Raw genomic sequence first — 22,079 nt, 5'->3', positions numbered from 1 at the left:
TCTCTTATGTGTCCTGTCCTCTCCTCGCGCCTGAATCTCAGCTTCCTACTCAAGCATTATGCTCCATCGCCTTTGGCATACGTTCTGGTTGAAGCAGTCGGTGCTGAGTAGAGTACTGACAAACGTAGAAAATGAAAGAAATATCTCTGCTGTTTCAATAAAACTGTTATTTGTTTAATGCAGATTTTTGTCTTCAATATTTTCTTTAGGCTATATGCCATGCATATTCATGAATATGCTGTAGTTGTTTATTTGGAAAGTAAAAATTGTTAAATCATATATAGATACATACATACATACATACATAGCACATGCATATATTCATGGGCATTGCTAGATATAAAGCTCTACTGGGGCACAGGCCCCCCATTTTTTGCTGACTTTTTTGAAAGCCTGCTGTGTGCAAGAAGTGTGCAACACTTCTATACAGTGTCCTTTGCTTAACCCACTATTCTACAGTTCAACAGTTACTGCAAAAGATACATATATACAAGTATAATCTTCATTATACCTAACATTATTACACATTTCTTGAAACTATGCCTCATATTCTCAAAACAGTAAAGACAATTCCATAAAGTCACACACAATACTCCAAACATCATATTTTCAGGTCAAAATGAAGCTCTACACTCAAAACCATTCACTCTTACTGAAATACCAAACTTTTCCCTCAGACAACACACACAAGCTTTCAAAAACACACACACTACAACATTGTATTACACACTGGTGCAATCAATTCAAATTAGCACATTTTTATTCATTCATGTGCTATACACAGCACTACTGTAATTTTTTTATTATTTCGCCTCAACATCCCGTCTTACAGTTTTTTCCAATTGCTAACACACTAAAATTACATGAACAGCACAACTATTTAAACTGACACACAGAGAGCAACACCTCTTCTCAAGTCTCCAAAAGTCTAAACACATTTTCTGCTCTACACACATTTTGCAATTCACAATGGCACTTTTTAAATGCACTGAACACGGTTCTCTGCACAAGACACAACAATCTGACATAAAGTCACATTTGCCTTTTCAAAACACTACCATTCAAAATGACACTGCACGAGGTAATGGCCAATATATGTGCCACCTGCCCAAACACCTGAATGGTTAATTGTTAACACTTCAATCAGGATGTAAGCACTAGAAAAGACCACAGGAACATCATTGGCCACAGAGCCATTATAGATGTTCCTGGCTAACGTGGTGGGAACATCACAATGTGTGCTGCCATCTCCAATATGGATGGTGTCCTCCCCCGTCATGCCAACCTTGAACCATACAACACAGCCCATATTCTCACATTTCTAGAAAGATTTCACAACATTCTCATACCATCAGAGTGTATGAATGATGTAGACCAAAGAAACCGGTACGTTGTAGTATGGCACAATGTGAGCTTTCATCGTGCAGCCCTAGTCCAAAACTGGTTTGCAGTCTACCAAACATTTATCGTGCAATACCTCCCACCATACTCGCCATTTTGAACCCCATAGAAGAGTTATATGGAAGGTATATGACCAGCAGCCCTTTGTGTGCATGCCTCTTTTGCAGGCTATGAAAGAGACATGTGATGAGATTGATGTTGGTGCAATTTAGGGATGGATAAGGCGCTCAAGGCGCTTCTCCCCCGATGTCTGCAGGGAATATATTGCCTGTGATGTGGACGAGGCGTTGTGACTTGTTTGGTGAAAAATAAAAAAATTCAACAGCATGTGTGTGTATCTGCAAATATTTCTGTGCATGTGAACAATCTAATACATATTTTAGTATTATGGCAAAGCATACTAAAGAAAAGTGCGCTTTTCATTATGCCTAACTGTGTGTAGTTGGTTAGACAAAAATCTGGTCATATGAATGAAGTGTGTTCCAATTTGTGTCAAAGTTTGATTTTGATAATGTTATATGTAGTTTCGGTTGGAGTGCTTCATTTTGCAGGATATATGTGGTATTTTGCTATTTGGGTGTGTGGTTTTGTAAATTGTGTTATGTTTTTTGATAAAACCAGACTAGTTTGCAAAATTGTGTGTTAGCAATTGGAAAAAACTGTAGTTATGGGTCAGGCCAGAGAATCTCATTCACATCACAGGCTATATTGGTCCTAGCCAAACAGCAAGGGTAAAATCCTCTGATCCACCCCTTGCATTCATCTGCTGATATGTCTATCTGTATGGAAGGCAATTTGATGCATTTCTTTATTCCAGTAGCATAGTCCAACAGTTTATGCACACTAATGTAACTGTATAGAGCAGTCTTACTGTGAGTACACCTATCTGTTTTCCTCCCTGAAGGCTCTGAAGATTGAGGCATAAGTGAAGCGACTCAAATTAGGCTTTATTCGTTGCTCAGCCTCCATCATAGTCATACCATGGACCAGGACATGGTCAACTAGAGTGGCTTGAATTTCACCTTGAAATTGCTTGTCACCTTGCCCTTCATCTCCTTCCTCCTCTTTCACCACGTCCTCCTCCTCTTCCTCCTCCTTCACCACGTCCTCCTCCTTTCCCTTCTCCTCTCCCTCCTCCTATTCCTACTCCTCCTCCTCGACCTATTTCTTCATCATGTCCTCTCCCTTCACCTTCACCATGTCCTCTTTCTCCTCCTTCTACACGTCCTCCTTCTTTCCCTCCTCCTCTTCCTCCTCCTTCTCCTCGACCTATTCCTTCATTTCTCTGTGGATCCATTGTTTCAAAGCTCAATGAACAGATTCAGGCCCTTTTATGTATCTGTTGAAGGATTTGATTGCTGTGTGTTCAATTTTGACTTTTAGTGTTTCCAGCTTGGTAATTGTTTGCTAAGCTGTGCTGAATTGAGTGAACAGTATTTCTACCATAAAGACTCAGAAGGCAAGCAAACGTTTGAATGACATTTATTCCATGTTGAATTAAAAGACAGAAATTCGAATCAGTCTCAAAATAAAAGAGATGCTTGAGTCTCGTAAGATTCTTTTGGCATATGCCCCGCCTTTCGTCCGGGTCTAGCTGTAGTCCGGCAGATCCTGCCTGATGTTGAAGGCAGGGGCGGAGCCTACCCCCGGACAAAAGAACAGGGAACAACCTGGTGGTGGTGGGGAGGATGGAGGTGAACTTCAGCTACGACACCTGCGGGCAGCAGGAGAGAGTGTTAGTTCAGCGTTTAAATAGTCGGCATTGAGCTGTGATTGGTAAGCCGATTTTATGAATGAATGACGTGGTATTAGAGTCTTCCTGGTAGAACTTACGCTGACGCTTTCATTTCTACCATAAAGACTCAGAAGGCAAGCAAACGTTTGAATGACATTTATTCCATGTTGAATTAAAAGACAGAAATTCAATTCAGTCTCAAAATAAAATAGATGCTTGAGTGTCGTAAGATTCTTTTGGCATATGCCCCGCCTTTCGTCCGGGTCTAGCTGTAGTCCGGCAGATCCTGCCTGATGTTGAAGGCAGGGGCGGAGCCTACCCCCAAAAGTGAAGTAGATCGACTGGCTTGATTGCTAAGAAATTGAAGAGATGTCAATCCTGAAACAAGAGAAATTTTTAAGAAGGAATCAGACTTCTTAAGCTATAAAAGCCATTTATTGGAACCCCCCCAAAAATAAAGCCACGATAGGCATAGGCATTCACTTTAATGTCCGATTCACACAAAAGGAATAGGATAAGAATTACAATATGCTTCGTCGTAAAGTGCAACGGTAGGCTGTATGTGGATAGGTAGCCATGATAGGCGATATGTAAAGCCACGATAGGCCACAACGATCGATAGCCCCGATAGGCAATGTATAGATCCATGATAGGCCACGTCGATCGATAGCCCGGATAAGCGATGTGTAAAGCCACGATAGGCCACAACGATCGATAGCCCCGATAGGCAATGTTTAAAGCCACGTCGATCGATAGCACGGATAAGCAATTTGTAAAGCCACGTGGATCGATAGCCCCGATAGTCAACAGCAATCGATAGCCCTGATAGGCGATTTGTAAAGCCACGGTAGGCCACGTCGATCAATAGCCCCGATAGCCGATTTGTAAAGCCACGTCGATCGATAGCCCCGATAGTCGTTGTGTAAAGCCATGATTGGCCACGTCAGGCCACGTCGATCGATAGCCTCGATAGGCGATATGTAAAGCCACGTCGATCGATAGCCCCGATAGGCGATGTGTAAAGCCATGATTGGCCACGTCAGGCCACGTCGATCGATAGGCGATATGTAAAGCCACGTCGATCGATAGCCCCGATAGGCGATGTGTAAAGCCACGATAGGCCACAACGATCGATAGCCCCGATAGGCAATGTGTAAAGCCACGATAGGCCACGTCGATCGATAGCCCGGATAAGTGATGTGTAAAGCCACGTCGATCGATAGCCGCGATAGGCGATGTGTAAAGCCACGTCGATCGATAGCCCGATAGGCGATATGTAAAGCCACGTCGATCGATAGCCCCGATATGCGTTGTGTAAAGCCATGATTGGCCACGTCAGGCCACGTCGATCGATAGCCTCGATAGGCGATATGTAAAGCCACGACGATCGATAGCCCCGATAGGCGATATGTAAAGCCACGATAGGCCACTTGATCGACAGCCTCGATAGGCGATATGTAAAGCCACGATAGGCCACTTGATCGACAGCCTCGATAGGCGATATGTAAAGCCACGTCGATCGACAGCCTCGATAGGCAATGTGTAAAGCCACGATAGGCCACGTCGATCGAAAGCCCCGATAGGTGATGTGTAAAACCACGATAGGCGATATGTAAAGCCACTTCGATAGATAGCCCCGATAGGCGATTTGTAAAGCCACGATAGGCCACATCGATCGATAGCCCCGATAGGCGAGAAGGCCGTGGAGAACACTTACAGGGCAACGTTTTGCAATTTAGTGTGAAGACCGCGAAGGGCAAGATACGGGGCAATGATATGCTTTATGCGACAAAGACGGTTACGGGGCAACGACTTCCCATGTAGCGAGAAGACCGCGAAGGCAATGATGCGGGGCAACGATATGCTGAATCATAATAAGGCTGCGGAGGATAGATGCGGGGCAACCTATGCAATGTAATAAGTCGGTTGTGGTATCCATGACACATTGTAACCATATGCAAAGTAACGAGAAGGCCATAATACAGCGCAACCATAATTTACATGGCGAAAAACGGAGCTGGAGCCGATGACAAGGCAATGATATGCTGATTAGCGAGAAGGCCATAAAACAAATCAACAATTTGCAGTATAGCAGTACGACTGCGAATGCTGGATACAGGGCAATGATATGCCACGCAGCAAGGAGGTCACGAGAGCCATGCAATGGGGCAACAAAATATACCCTATAGTGAGAAAGGCTGCGAATGCTATGTCGGAGGCTGTGATGGAAAGCGATATCCTATAAAGTGCGCTATGCCACAGATAAGTTTAGCGAGAAATGAGACATGGTTGAGTAACCTACACCACCACCAGTATCTGCTGGATCGTACTTTGATCATTATGCAGCTTAAAGCTATAGAACCTGATGAAACGTTGCATTTCAAGTGTATTCACTTTTCAAAGTATTTATGTAGTAAAAGATGGGATTTTGGCTATGAATTTCAAGTGTATTGATGGCAGAAAAAGAAAAAAAAAAAATTACCTAGGAAAACAGAATCATAACATTAACATGAAACTGATAAAACAAAGAAATTAAGGTTATTGAATTTTAAGATTAATAATTATAGACTAGAAAGATTAGTAAATATGGAAGTAAATTAATCTAAACTGTATGAACTAAATGTGAACGAACAATACGCAATTGAATGCTTAGTGTCTTGACTGGAGTGTTATTAAAATCCTGAAACTACTAGAAGGTGTGGGATCAGGTTATGTCAATAGACCACGATCAATGATAGCCGACACCATCAATTGCCCTTCTCACGCAGAGATTATGAATACTACACAGAAAATGCTTCCAGGATTTGTCCGGAATCATTAGACTTTTGGGTCATTTATGCTACCGATTATTTTCGGAGTCATGCTTACTGCGAAAACCCATAAAGACATGTGATACATGTAAAGTCCTGCACATGCTTGTCTTTTAAGCGCTTCTGAAGTTTGCCAGTTATTCTTAACTCGTATTTTAAATGAGATCATGAGGAGCGCGTGATACGCTGCTCTGTCATGCAGGTGAATGATCTCAGCTTCAGCAGCACGTATAGTGAGCACGCATTGTTTCACACAGAAAACTTTTAACGTGTATCTTTCGGCAATTTACTAGTTTCTCTTTACGGGAGCGATCCCCGAACATTTACGGGATGTGATTGTGTTGACACGGTAGCCTCAAACAATTTAAGAGAACATATTTTAGACCATACTGCGAGTCAGACTTCACCAAAAGTCTTTGACAACATGCGATTGACTTGTTTATCCATTAAAGTTTATCTTAATTATGCTGAACATTTTTTACATACCATTCTTACATAACCTGCAGTTGCAACACCAATATGCATAGCATGATTTGCCTCATAAGAAACTAGCTTTTCAATAAACGAGTAATGCTTTGACTTCGTTGCACCTGAACTTGTAATGCATGTAGCGTGGACTTCGCACTAGGGTGATTCAAATGCACGCTGGGTTTAAAATCAATGAGAGAGAGTTCCATTCCCTGTTACAAGGTAATTTTCAGACCGCTAAGGTGTCAGTGATGTGCAACAAAGTTTTAAGAGGTTTGCAGACGAAAAATCCATTGAAGATTGAGAAAGTTATGATATTTTTATTATTAGAAATCAGAGGAAAGTTATATGGATGTCTATGGAATGTGTGTGACCGAAATGCTGCTTATTTACATGTTTTTGCTTATAACTTTCTCATTTTATCAGATATTTTCATGAAATTTTGACAGAAGGTAGAACTTTGTTAGTACTTTCAAAATCAAATTATAAACATTTGCTGCTTTAGTCAGAATCGGACCCATGTTAACCATTATTTTTAGAATGATGCCTGCAGTGGACATTCTGACATGACGTTCACTGTAGTCTAAAACAAGAAACGTAATACGCAAATTTTCGCGATTTATATAAATACAATCTCCTCCATACCATTACCATGTTTCAGCACCAAGATAAAAGATATATATTGAGGTCCATTTACGTTTCATTATTGAGCAGAGTTTCGTGGAAGCACACCGACCGGTTGAAAGTGACACTCAGTTTTAAACCGTTGCTGTGAACTAAAAACACCTCCGAATTGAATACTCAAAATATCAAACGCTTCCGGTGTTCGGACTTGACGTATTTATTGTCGTATTTAGTGAAAACATACTACAACCTTGCGACGATGACTGAATATTGCATGAGACGCATTGTAAAAGTACCGCGCGGGCGGAAGCAGATTTTATGCCTAATTTCGATGCGCGTACCCGCGATGTCAAAATAGAATAAATAAATTGTCACATTCCCAGTACTATCGTGTCGGCAATCTCACGGGCTGCGATATAATTATCTCTCTGAATAATATCGCCCAACACTAGAGCAAAAATAATAATAATAATAATAATTTAATGATGTAACTTACCTCACATTAAATTAAAATGACAGTACATTTAATGCCACAATTCTTATGAAATGCAATCAATTGATTTCAACTGTGTGACAGCGTTTCCGACGGTCGTCGGACGAAACATTGATAATTGTACATTTGACCGACATAACCAGACAATCACTCGCAATTTGCGCAGGAAATGCAAGTTGAGCGTTACGACTGCGTGCTTATTCCTGTGTTAGTATGCCAATGTGGCCTATCGTCAGTATTGAACAGCCTGCATAGTAATGTTAACAGTGACATTAACAATGACATTAACAACTAAAATAAGACATCCCGTATATTTGGTCAAAGACTGCAATAACTGACAAATACAGTAGGTAACATTTAATATGTCCCTTAAATTGGTAGGAACAGGTAGGCACATATCGGGAAGGTTGTATAGATTAGACATATTCAGGAAAATTATGAAAAGCAGTGACCTTACCTTGTTTCTTAGGCAGACACATATGATTTTACACCATTTTGTCGTTTACACGTTTTACACCATTTGTTTACAACAAACACGCACAGAAAATTAACCAAGACAGTTGGGTTCGGGTCTTTTTGACGTTAACTTACTCACGCGTTAATGCCGTGCTGTTGAAACGCGATCGCCTTTCAGGAGGAATAATGCCGTAAAAAAAAAAAAAATCTATATCTTTGCTTTAAAGAGCCTTCGTGTGGGGACTCTCGTTTAGATGAGAAGACAAAGATATTTTAGTTAGGAAGACATCACCCTTCGGTGTTTACCATGAACCGTAACTCCTCAGGCAATCAATATGATAAGTGACACCTGTTGCGGCCGAACTTCTCAGGCAATCATCAGTGACACCTGTGCAAGCGTCAAGTGAGTTGCTATGGTCGATTACAGTTTACGCTTAACAGGACTGCATTGTATTTTAATCTGTTCATTGAAATGAAACGGCCTCATTCCTTGCGTTTTTGTGCCAAGTATGCGAGCTTCCCTAAATAAGGGTCTTTGGCAAAGATGAGTTGCGTTCGAAGGGACTGGTCAAACACGCCTACCGTAACCTTGTGTTGCAGTCTGTGAGAACGAGCGGCAAATGAGACGAGTAGCATATCGTGGATGAGAGATCCTGGGAAAAGGTTAAATTGACACGAAAACATTGCGGGCCGAGTAAACATACTGAATTCACAAATAAGCAGAGGAAGGGCGAGCGTTTTGACATCCGATTCTGCGTGGTACGAGTAACAATCGCTTTGAAAACGTTTGGTTTGCACTAAGCATCGAGCAAACGAACTTCAGCTACGACACCTGCGGGCAGCAGGAGAGAGTGTTAGTTCAGCGTTTAAATAGTCGGCATTGAGCTGTGATTGGTAAGCCGATTTTATGAATGAATGACGTGGTATTAGAGTCTTCCTGGTAGAACTTACGCTGACGCTTTCATTGAATGCTAGTGCTTTCCATATGACCAGATGGTGTAAGCACTGAGAAATGTAAGGATTTGTGTGTAAAGTTTTGAAGTAACAGTTCACCAAAACTGACTCATGTGTTAACCCAGGTGAAAAAGAAGTACACTTCCATAGTGTATTTAAAGTGCTTTATTTTCGCACACTAATTTTGTACTTAATATACTAAAAATTAATCTTTAGTACTTCTTAAGATGTTCTTAAGATCATCTTAGTGTACTTCACTGTGCTATTTTGAGACACCATAAATATGAACTAAAATGTGCTAAAAATGTAATTAAAAAATGTATTTAGGTACCACTTGTAGTAAACTTGAAACCCATCTTTGTATAAAAGTTGTGTTCAAGTTTAATACAAGTGTTAACTAAATAAATTTTTTTATACAGAGATAGTATGTTAAAAGTGCATGTTAGTTCATATTCATGGTGCCTTAAAATAGCACAGTGAAGTACACTTAGATAATCTTAAGAACATCTTACATCTGTCTCAGCAACAATTCAATTCTACAGACTTGACAAGGTTTTCCTGAGATTTTTCCTCTAATGTTTCAGACCTGACCGGGTGAGGATGTAGTTTGTCTTACCTCCTTAAAACTCATCATCTCTCTTGTCTGCTTCGCTTTCCCTGCTTTGCACAAAACATGTTCATCTAATGAAGCCAATAATGATCGAGTCCAAATAAGATTATCATTTTTATTTAGAAACTTACTTTAGTCTAGTCATGTTTTCATAAGCTAACTTGCGAGGCGTCACCTTTTGAATGTGGTTGTGTGCAGATGAACGCAAAGACGTGCATGGACATGGATACGTGTGTGCACGAGTCAATGCGACTGCTTCATCGCTTTTACAAGCGTAAATTGGGTAACTACATTGCATATAGATCCGTTTTTGCCGGGATTATCTTTGTATAGGAATACACTAGTTAACTGCTAAAATTTAAACTTGAGATTTACACCGGGACACAAAAGATTTACACTGGGGCATGTGCCCCAGTAAAAGGGATCTAGCGACGCCCCTGCATATATTGCAGTATATTAAATCATATAAAGACAAAATATTACATGGAAAAACATAGTGCCCTTTTTGATCTTGATTACAATATATTTTGTATCAATATATACATGTATGGTCTTCATATACTGCAATATAATGGAAAATATACATATTAAATCCTATATATGAGAATATACTGCCTAATATATTACATGATATTTTCTATGCATATATTACAATATATTGGGAAATATAAATATTAAATCCGATATATGGGAATATATTGCCTAATATATTACATGATATTTTCCAATATACTGCAGTATATTTTTGTTGCATAAGGGCGAGTCAGGTGTTTCAGGTAAGGAGACATCATTATGACCTGTTATACGACACATTACACTTGACAAAGTGGTCCTGCTTCTGATGTTTTTAATTGCTATATTTTCACATCATATAATATCAGATTTCATTTAATATTTGTTGAAAATGGGTGAAGTTTTAAAATTACAAGAATAAAGATTATAAACATTTAAACTAAGAATTCCTGCCCAGGCGCAAGGATACAGTTTCTACTGGAGCAGCAGGAGTCCCTCACAACCATCACTGTAAAACATTTGTACACTTGTAATTTATTCCCAGTTGTGTTTTTAGAAAATGAAATAGGCGTACTACAGTGCAAGTTTAGGGCACAGCGATGAATCAAAGCGAACGTGCAAGGACATTTAATGAGTTTGGCTGTGGATGCTTTGGAAGTACTTCATAAAACGGTTGAGCAAAGATTGAATCATGATCAGAATTAAGAAGAACAGTGAGCAATGTTTGTGTTGTTTTTGAGTCCCAAGTATTTTAAAAGTTTGACTTCTTTTATTGTTTGCTCTAAAGGCGGGGTGCATGATCTCTGCAAGACAATGTTGACATTTGAAATCACCTAAACAAACACAATACTACACCAATAGAATCTGGACCTTTTTTTGATAGACCCAAACATATGCTCACCCAGTCAACAGCAGTGATGGGCAGTTGGAGGAGTAATCAGTAATTCACGAGTTCACACTTACAAATAATTCAGAACAGAGTTATTAATATGCGTATTTGGTAGTGATGGGACATCTGAGCGAGGCTCCGGAGCTTGTGTCGAGCAAAAAGGGGCGTTCCAGATGAAGCTCCGATTCGAGGCTTTTATCGTTTCCGTGAAAATCACGTGACGATGACAAACGAGGCCTCGTTTTCTGTTGAATACGTCATTGCTTCATTCTGAGTTTCGCTTACGGTTCGAAACTCGCGCCTCTTGTGGGGTTTTGCAGTACGTTTGCATTGATGTTAAAGTGTTGGTTGTAGCGAGTAGTGGCGAGGTTGTAGTGAGTTTCTAGTATAGTTATCATTATATATCATAGCCTGTATTATATATTATATTACACTTAGTTTAGAGTCAATTATACATAGCCTAGTTCAGTAGATCATTAGAGTAAATTAGCATATGTCTAGTTCTAATACCTATAATACGTAATTATATTATATAGCCTATATTAGTAGTAGTAGTGTTATTATTATATATATTATTGCTGCTGTTATTATTATTATTATTATAAGACTAGACTGTATTACACTGAAAAAAATGGACTTAGTGGGTCTTTGAATTTAAATAAAATAAACATGTATATGCAACACAAAATATTTATATTCCTTGTGTAAACATAATTTAATTGATTAGGATTAAAATGTTTTGTTTGAATGTAAAATGAACACATTATGCTCACATTGATTAAAATTGATTGAATTGAATACTTAAAGCAATAAAATTGGGTTTGCACACAAAACGGCACCTCCTGAGCAGCAGGGGCAGTATAGCTCAATGAGAAGGACGTCAACTGCCATAAAAGAAGAATAAAGATCGTTTGTTTTGGGCGCCAAAACGAAGACTCAGCAGAAGTCAGTCAGTCAGTCAGAAGAACTCTCTCAGATGGACACCACGTTATTAAAGTAAGTTCTATTATTTATTTATGTTCGCTTCATACGTGATATATCTTCACTAGATAGACTATTTTTGTTTACAATATGTAGCCATTGCAATGACTTGTAGTAAACATTAGTTTGGAGGAGGTTGGTGGAGTAAGTTAACAGTCAGTCAAGCTCATAAAGAAAAACACAGCGTTTTAAAAATGTCAGCTGTTTAACGTTATTTCACGTTTGGTAGTTTTATCCGAGTTGAAAACTGTCAGCTTTGAGTTGACTTTTGAGGCACTTTTTACTCAGCCTTTCTATGGAAACGTATCAGGACAAATAAAACGCTAACCAAAAGTTATTCTGTCCAGAGTAACGTTATCCATGTAAGTAATTTACCAGATGATATCAATTGACTAAATTAATAATGACATTGCGTATGAAACAAACGGTCTGCTTAATCAGATGAACAGACCCGCGTCAGTTATTCGTGACTTCGCTACGCCACGAGCAACACTTGATTCTAATAGAAAAAGCTTTTTTAAATGTCTCGCGTGACGTCTGGTATATTAACTGAAAAAAAATCGCTTTGAAGTGCCACACCTTAAAGCTGACGTTTTCAGAAGAGAACCTTCTTGTTTTAAGATCTCATTTTGTCCAACATTGCGTCCTATGACAGATATAATACTTATTTCATTATTGCTCTGTGTATGTGTGACCTTCATCATTTGAGGTTATGTGTTGATTTCACCTCTAAATATTTCCTCTTACAGGTCTATCATCCTTGCATGCGCTACACACTCAAAAGCATTGGTAAGTCATTTCTTTCACTTTTGTACTGCTGTTAGGAGCTATATCTTTTTTTTGTAACTAATATACAATTATTATTCTTTGACTGGCAGTACTCAAATATACAATGGTTGGTTAATTTGTTTTCAGATAAATGCTGAATTTAAAAGAATCACTACTGTCTTATGTTCCTGTGTCACCTGGACCTCCAATCCAAAAACCTGATGAAACTCTTCTATCAGAAAGGATGACAGCTAGCAAAAAGACTTCAAACAATTAATGATCAAATGACAGAAGTAAGTAATATAGATTCATAGACATAAAAATGTGTAAACATTGTTGGAAGTACAGAACGTTTAGTATGTTTTAGTTACAACATCTTTTGGCACACGGGTCATTAAAACACCTGGGAAGATTTAAAGGGGTAGTTCACCCAAAAATAAAAATTCTCATCACTTACTCCCCATCATGTTGCCACAAACCTGTATAAATGTCTTTGTTCTGATGAACACTAAGGAAGATATTTTGAGGAATGTTTGTAACCAAACCAATCATAAGCCCCAGTCACCTCCACAGTGGGGAAAAATAATACTATTGAAGTGAATGGGGCTCATGAACAGCCCGGTCGCAAACATTCCCCAAAATAAATATCCTCCCCCATGTCCACCAGAACAAAGACATCCACACAGGTCTGCAACAACACGAGAGCGAGAAAATGAGAGAATTCACTTTTGATGTGATTGTCAGGTGTGGTAGCACACACTCGAAACGTGGCCTCTTTATTTAACTCATTCCAGTGTAGTGAACACTAGGGATGCTCCGATCAGGATTTTTGCAGCCGATACGATCACCGATTTGTAATCTTCGTAATCGGCCGATACCGATTCTGATTTTTTTAAAGCTGATATGCAAGCTCTTTGATGACTGTAACTGTTACATTTTTTCTAGATAAAATAATACCACGGATGTTGCCTTTGTTATATTACTTGCAGTAATTAGGTATATTATTGTTTTAATAGTGACTCAAATAAATAAGCACAACAAATATTTATTCTGCATAGAGAAATTTAATATGGCTTTAAAAAGGCTTATGTCTCCTAAAAGTACTGAAAATAAAACACTTCACAGTCTTTACTGTATTAATTAAATATACACGCATTCGTATGCAGTATAAAAGTTCTTTAGTCAAGAGCAGAGAGTGATTTTATTGAGAGATGAATTGGGTTACTGCAGCTTTAAGACGTGAGAGAGAGATCGCTCTGTTCACGTGCACTGATGACAGGCTGCTGTGTGTGTGTGTGTGCGGCGGCTGAACGCAGACAAGCAGCTGTGAGGAAAATAAAAGTTTAAACGCTCAAAACTTTAAAACGCATGCAAATAAGAAACTGTTGGCATGAGGATGCAATTGTCCGTGATATATATGGGTTGTATACGCTGTTTGATGGGGATGTGAAGACGCCTCGCGCTGTTGACCGGAGCACGTCCTCATAGAAAATACGCATATCTCTGTAAAGGCAAAGAGAGACATACAAATCTGCAGGCCGCACATGAGCAAAGGGTTGTAAAAATGCTCGTGCTTAATTGCAGCCACATTCAGGATCCTTTTGATGACAAAAGTAAACAGAAAGATCGGTTTATGAGATCGGCAGATTAAGCGAGCACCGATCGAGTCATTTAATGCCATTATCGGCCGATCGATCGGAGCATCCCTTGTGAACACACACACACACACACACACACACACACACACACACACACACACACACACACACACACACACACACACACACACACACACACACACACACACACGTGGAGCACTGGACAGTGCAGCTGCCTTGCTTTGTAACCCATGTATTTGTTACCAATTGTAACATGCTGTGGCAATGCACATGGGTCTGTATACTTACATTTATATTTGTTTGCATTGTACTAATTTCCAATGACACTTTTATTGTAACAGTAAACTTTTTTCTGTTTCTTTAACTACATTTGTTTGTTTTGTACAGGGCATGGATGAAGTCAGCATCAGTGAGGTCATTTGAAGACACCAATGTTGGGATTTGTGCTCTCAAACAACATGCTTCTTGTGATGAAGAAGAGGATCTTTGTATAGTCCTGGAAGCCATGAAGGTGTTGCAACATCGTGTTTGAGCTGATGTATGCCTTAAACCTGATCTCCGCTTTATTTTTGAGGAAATCCAAACTGCATTGAGAGTAACTTTAACGAACAGTTTCTTTCAGTGAAAGGATCAGAAAGACTGTGCTGCTCATTTTTGAATTTTTTTATCTGTTTTAAGTGTTTTCTCTTATTAATACATTAACAGTTTGCTGCTCAGAGTCGATTTTGGAAATGGTTGTTGTATTTTGTTTTTGTTGAATCTTTGATTTAACAGTTTATAAATGCTGTAGCTCTGACTTTCTGAAGGAGTGATATTTTCCAGTTTGTAAATCCATTTTATAAATAATAGTACTTACTGTTTTGCATGTCTCTTTGGAATGCAGTGTTTGTGCTTTAGCACTTCTAAATCTACTGTGATAGTAACTATTTTAAACATTTGGGTCAGTTTCACAGATGGGGCTTTTCCTAGTCCCAGACTTTTGCAATGCCATATATCAGTGCCATTGTTTTGTCTCAAGATGTACTCCAGTGTTGTTTTTGTAAGGTAGGTTTGTTTGTAAACTTTATTTTATTAAAAATATCCTAATATAACTAGGGCCTAGTCATGGATTAATCTACAACCTGTTTGGGAAATTGCCCCTTTATGTATGTACTGCATGTGCTGATTGTTGTAATAGTTATTGACTGTTATTGAATTAATGTGTAGTGATTTAAATGAATTGATGATCTGAAAGCAGGGGTTTGCCTCAATATCACTAAACATTTGTACAAAACTCTTTGCTTTTTATGCCAATGCAAATGTATTTTGTATTTAAAAAAAAATAAATAACATTTGGATAATTATGGATGATTATTCTGATGCCAGAGACATAATGAAATTGCTTTAGAGTTACATAATCCCATAATATAAGCATTAAAAAAGCATGTTGGAATTAGAGATGAAAATCTAGTCCCCTTACATAATAAAATTACTTAAACATTACAAAATAAATGTGTTATAGTAAAGAGAAATAGCACTTTGAGTCAACATATTTCTATTAGACTACTTAAAGTAATTAAAATGTTTTTGTCTGACACATAAAAATTAATTTGAGAAAATTATTTTGGTTTTAAACAATCGGATCATGTGGGACCGATGTACACATTAAAATTACGTAAATTGAAAGGATTTTTTTTTTCAGTGTAGGGATAACCTAGAAGGACTGAGGATCCATTGGGATATTGGAACAAACAGAAGGTCCAATATCCCAATTTATATAAGCTGGCACTGATCTTCTTATGTTGTCCAGCATCATCAGTGCCCTGTGATAGGGTGTTTTCTACAAACAGAAACCGCCTCAATCCAAATACTGTTAAAAAACTTTTGTTTCTAAATAAAAACCAGTAAACCCTTTTCCATGTTGCAGTTTGCTGTTCCACACTTCCAGTTCAATAAGCACTATTGCAGCCCCCGTTCAATAAGCACTGCACTCACGATAATTTGAAGAGTTTCGTTGCAAAACGAGATAACCACCGTTTTTTAATTGTTCAGAAATCTTGTTTTTTGGTTGTGCATTCCAATTAATTTCAATGCAACTGCAGTTGGTTTGTTTTGATTTAAACCTTCATAACTTAAAAAATACAGCTAAGTAGCACCATAAAACAAAATAATAACATGATAACGTAATAATAAACATGTTTTGACAAAAATGTTAAAAAATGGATTTATCTCGTTTTGCAACGAAACTCTTCATTTCTTTATTTTGTGCATTCACTGTTATCACTAACTCAAGAACTACTGTATAGTTGAACACAAAGTTGTGTATGTGTGAGTTGTGTGTACATAGGTTAACACAAGCAGAGTAAAATACTTTCAAAAGCCCACACCATGACAATTTGGTTGCTCAAAATGAATAGATTTGTGTGCGTGTGCGATACATTGCTTTGCACAGCAGGTGTCACTGGAGAGCACAGTGTTTCATGAGGCTTTGGGTAAATGAACCTTTTGGTGAACCAATGGGCTGGAAAGCCTCATTGGTTCAGGAAGCCTCGTTTGGCCATCACTAGTATTTGGCGTGCTGTCCGAGGAGAGGGCTCCGAGCTCGTTAATGGACTGAGCCCGGAGCGCTTCCTGGCGGGGAGAGGGTTCCGGGCTCAGCCTTAGGCCCGAACCCAGAACAATCCCCCCTGTTCTGGTTAGTAAGGTGACTTAGGCAATCGTGCGGAGAAGGGGAGGTGGAGGGATGCTGAAACTATCGAGGAATGAGGGTGAGTTGGTTTCCAGTCTATATAGGTTTCTGTTGATGCCAATCAGGTGGATACCTGATTGCTGATTGTCAACAGCTGGTCGTAGTTGAGGTGATTAGGTTGATTATTTGAACGTGTTCCTCCCGAACTTTGTTAATAAAACATCATCTAATTACTATTTCCAAGTAACTTGACCAACTCTGGTCAACGGGTGTGTTCAAGATCATCCGGCACTGCGCAGACCGATCGGCGAGGTTTGCTGCCTGCAGTAGAGGGAGGAGCTGAAGACGGACCCGTCAAGTCGGACACCTGCTGCTTGCCGTAGTGACGTGTGCCTAGTGTTTCCTTGTTTTATCGCAAATAAAGTGAATTTGTTTAAAACAAACCTTTTAATAAAAAGTTGCAACAAGAAACATTTTATATGGAATATTTTAATTGATGTTTATACTGTATGCTCAATAATAACAGGAAACAAGCCTATATTATTACAATAGCAATAAAGTTTGGTATTTTTATTTGATTACACGACACAATGTCATATATGTATGCATAGATATCATATAGAAGACTAGATGCCCTATTGGCCGCTGGGGACTGAGAAATACGGCGGCCATCTTAAACCGGTCGTACTCCTAGTTTCGTTGCATGGCAGCAGATAAGATGCCAGAGCACTGTGGAGCATTTTCCTGTTCTAATCGGCAGACCATCGCAAATAGAGCCCGGAGGATTATTTTCACAAGTACTTTTTAACATTGCGGTACTATTGGTAGTATTTTGTGAATAGAATATTACCAGAAAATTGAGAAAGAGCCAGGATTATTGATTTTACTGTATTGAAATCGTAGCCAGCTAACGTTCGCTAGGCTATGTTTACCTGTTCACCCTGCAAGGAGAGGTGGGGAAAGTAAAGTAATAATTACAAGAGTTTCTCTGTTGTGAGTATTGTGTAAGGCGCTATATAAATGTGTATTATTATTATTATAATTATTATAAAGTGCTGTGAGCTGCGTGATCCGCCGTGCTTTAACAAGCTAAGCTGTCAACAGTCATGCACGTTGTGCGGGAGGATCTGGAACAGAGGATGTTTTCCTTCGTAGGGAGCACATTGAGGAGAAGACCCAGTTTGGAATCGACAACCATCAGTCTGACTTGTTGTCATTGGTTGTGTCTGTGTTTTTAAAGATAAGGCTCCACCATGTAGCCAAACTCACCTCTCTGGAACTACAGAAAGGGAGCACGGGAAAGAAGCTGTGTGTGTGTGTGTGTGTGTGTGTGTGTGTGTGTGTGTGTGTGTGTGTGTGTGTGTGGAGAGGGGGGGGTTTACAAATCATTTTAAATTGTTTCTTCACCTTATTAAAAAGTCTTATTTTACTGCAACTATCTGTTTCTGCATCTTTGTCATATTTATAGTGTGTGATTTATAAAATATCTTATATCCTACATCACATATTTTGATTTTGGACTTTATATCTTATATCAGAATATTTTATTACTGTTTAGGGAATATTCATTCATTCCTACTATGAACATTAAGTGGCGCTGTCCACATTAGTGTTTGTAACACTAATATTCTAAACATAAATCTTGACAAACTATATATTGTTGGAAGCTCAAAGAGTATAATTTTCATATTTCATTACCATTTGGGGAAAATTATGACATAGTGAGAGTCAGTTTCTAAAATGTTACGGGCCCACACATAGGGCAAATTTGTTTTTGCATACAACACTAAAACCCTACTCTAAACCTAAAAAATCATGACAAGATATCATCGGAAAGCTCTCAGAATGTAGTTATAATATTTCAAAACCTTTTTGCATGAATAATAATGCGGCGACAGTAATTTATTAGTTTGTGAGTATACAAGAGTACAAGGGTATGTGGGAAAATGTAGTGGCAGTTGTTGGTAAAACCATTAAAATTGTGACACAAACATAATTTTTTGTGATTTTAACTTGAAATTTGGATCACAACTACTTGAGACATATTGCTTCATGTTAACATTATTTATTGTGTGAAACATTAACTTTTATGTAATTTTATTTATAAATTAATATGTTTATATATTAAAATAAAGGTAAACGGCTATAAAAATATTTATATTTAATATTTTTACTTTCTAACTCATTTGTAAAAAACCCTAAATTGTCGTCTTTAAAACAAGACCAAGATTAGGTTTCTAGCCCAAAGAATCCCAGAGAAATATTTATTGAAAGATGTACATCACATTGTCACCCTCCACTCAAACGGGATTTGCGGCACATAAGGGGTTAAAATACGCCGAACCATGTGTCCTGTATCATAGCTCCATGAATGACCTTTGCAGCAAAAAAACCCGCGTGAAAATCTGTTCGGTATTCACTGAGATATGATTAATTAAATGCGCTGATAGCTCATTCCACCAGTCATACAGATTACACTGAGTGGAGCGGGTGACCGATCTAAGATGGCGGCCCCATGTCTCGCCGCGCCAGTAGGCAGTAGCGGTCGATAGGGCGTCTACTTATAAGATGTCTATGTATGTATGCATATTAACGTGTTTTACCTGTAAGAAAAACATGATTTTATCATGTTTTTTTAGTGGAACTGAAAGTTGGATTAAACTTGAAACGCACGTGATCGTTGTCATCAGTGAGGCGACCAATCACGAAGAGCTGTGTCGTCAACTCCGTGCAGCCGCTCTGAAGAGGCTGTGCAGGCTGAGCCAGCCAGCTATTTATACAAATTAGACACCTCTCAAAGTATATAGAAATTGCGATAGGGTTGATAAAACATGGTGATCTTCAAAAACATGATGTAACTATCAGAGGCTTTTTTCACGTTACTTCTGTGGAGTTAATTTTTTTGTTTTTATAATAAAAACATGTAGCACATTACAAAATGTCAAGTCTTTTAGAGTTTAATGTCATGTATAGGTCACACGTATGTGGACGGTATAAGCGTGCAGTAATGGTCTGTAATCCAGCTGTGAACAGTTACTATCTAAAGACTTGTTGTTTTGTGCAACTGATCCCCTGTAGTCAGAGCTAAGTATGTTTATTTTTCAATCTGGTAGTTTATTGAATGTGAACACCTGCCGTGCTCAAGCATTTGACCACATCTAAGTAGAGCTGGACTTCGAAGAAAGACAGGTGAATTCAGATACTGAGCGCACAATTTAAATGTATGTATTTCCTTTGATCTCTATTGATTTTTTGAAACTCACACTTGGTCTCATGTGGTTCATTTTCTGCATCATTCACTAACAATACCATTGGGAAAATTTATGTTTGGGTGTTGTTTGATTTGAACTTCTTGAAAATCCGGATGTGTTGGAAACATGATACTGGCCCACAAATAAAAAACATCATATAAGTGCAAACCTTGGAAGTGACCTTTAACTATTCTGTTTGATTTGCTGCTGTGATGCATATTTACATTAGAGCGTAATTGCCAACATTGAGTGCATTTACATGCACAGTCTTACGCCGATAATGCTTAATGAACCGATAACATGAGGGGTCATGTAAACTGTTTTTTTTAATCTTTTGCATAAGCAAAAACCAATCGGCACAAGTAGTTTTTGCTCATTACCTAATAAAAATACATCATGCGTCTTTACGGTATATGTGTAAATCGCTGTAAATCCACGCACAGATTCTGGAAAATCATTGGCAGTGTGAATTAAACAGAAATCAACCTGGATACATTTACTGTGTATTTTCAGCAATCTCTGTGTGAAAAGGCATTATATTTTTTGATAATTATCCATTTATTCTGTGCATGTACCGTAATGTCTCATCATTTTGCCAACATGGCTCTCATGGGCATGGCACACAAAAGAGAATATAAATGGTTGCACATTTAAGAACATTCAAACTAAATGTTACTCTTATATACCATCTCTTCATTTTCTCCTGGCTAATAGATGGCATATCAGTGTTATCCATGTTATGTCTGACAAATTGCTACATTGACATTTGGTATGCTATCTGAAACATGTCAATCAATCATGGTAAATGATAGCCAACTAGACAGTGCTCAACTGTTTTGTTTACATAAATAGCCGATGGCACAATCATAAATGTTCTGCAGATTAACGTTCTTATCTCACAGATATAAAGGTAAAATGCAATGTGGTTTGAACTTTATATTTCAAAAAATAAAGGTCTCTCTACAGTGATGAGTGATGTCATAGAAGAAGCATCTTTGGTTCCCCAAATAACCTTTTAGTCTAAGTTTCTTATACACTTTAACGACAGTGAATTACATTTATGTGATATATGATAACATTTATGGTTATTTATGATCAGCAAATGTTTCCTGGGAATGACCTCGAGACTGATAGCTTTATGCTTTACACCAGGTCCTGAACCTGTTCATTATTTGCCTGCGAATTCTCAAACCAATCCATCACTGAAGAGGTATGTGACCGTTTATTAAAGCTTATGGAATTGAAACACAGACAAAAATTGCTTTCTGCTCTGTGACTTAAATACAGTGGCGTTTCAGGTACTTTCACCCCGACAAACGCAGGAGACAACACAATCAATCACAGCCTACAACTTCAGTGTCTGAATCACATTTATATCACATAAACACCGAGACCCTAAACCGTTCAAGAGGAAAAGGTTGCTTGGCATGCAAGGTGGAAATGGCTATTGATTTTGGATCATGACAGTTGTTTACATGAAAATGGATGAACAAAACAGGATGTAACCGTGGTGACAGGGATATTCTGGTTTGTAAAACCGGTGACGCTTTCAAGATGGACAGCAATTTTAAGGAGTTGACTATGGAAGATGACTATCTAAATCAATGTGGTTGTTCAGGCTACATACAGAAAGCATAACATGGAACGAATGATGAATCATGGATGTGACACATGGATGAAGCAACGATGGAGTCCAACATTGTCATGGGGTAAATAAAAAAGGTATTCAGTGAAGTGAAAACTAAAATTGACATGTTTGTCAAGTAAGCAACGCAGTGGGCAGCTACCCCAGTGCCCAGGGAGCAATTAAGGTGCCTTGCTCAAGGGCACTACAGTCAC

General features: G+C 38.5%; 1 protein-coding gene and 1 long non-coding RNA gene across 3 annotated transcripts in view; one reads left to right on the top strand and one right to left on the bottom strand.

The window, feature by feature from the left end:
- Positions 1–22,079, bottom strand: part of prlhr2a (prolactin releasing hormone receptor 2a) — a 199,547-nt gene that overhangs the window by 34,893 nt on the left and 142,575 nt on the right. The gene's annotated exons all lie outside the window — the stretch shown is intronic.
- Positions 11,940–15,654, top strand: LOC129455565 (uncharacterized). Its single transcript, XR_012369618.1, has 3 exons — positions 11,940–12,723; positions 12,850–12,995; positions 14,709–15,654. It is a non-coding gene; the product is annotated as an uncharacterized lncRNA (long non-coding RNA).

This window comes from Misgurnus anguillicaudatus, chromosome 5 (genome assembly GCF_027580225.2).
Source record: "Misgurnus anguillicaudatus chromosome 5, ASM2758022v2, whole genome shotgun sequence".
NCBI lineage: Eukaryota > Metazoa > Chordata > Actinopteri > Cypriniformes > Cobitidae > Misgurnus > Misgurnus anguillicaudatus.
The sequence above is the reverse complement of the archived record's forward strand: the minus strand, read 5'-3'. Positions and strand labels throughout refer to the sequence as shown.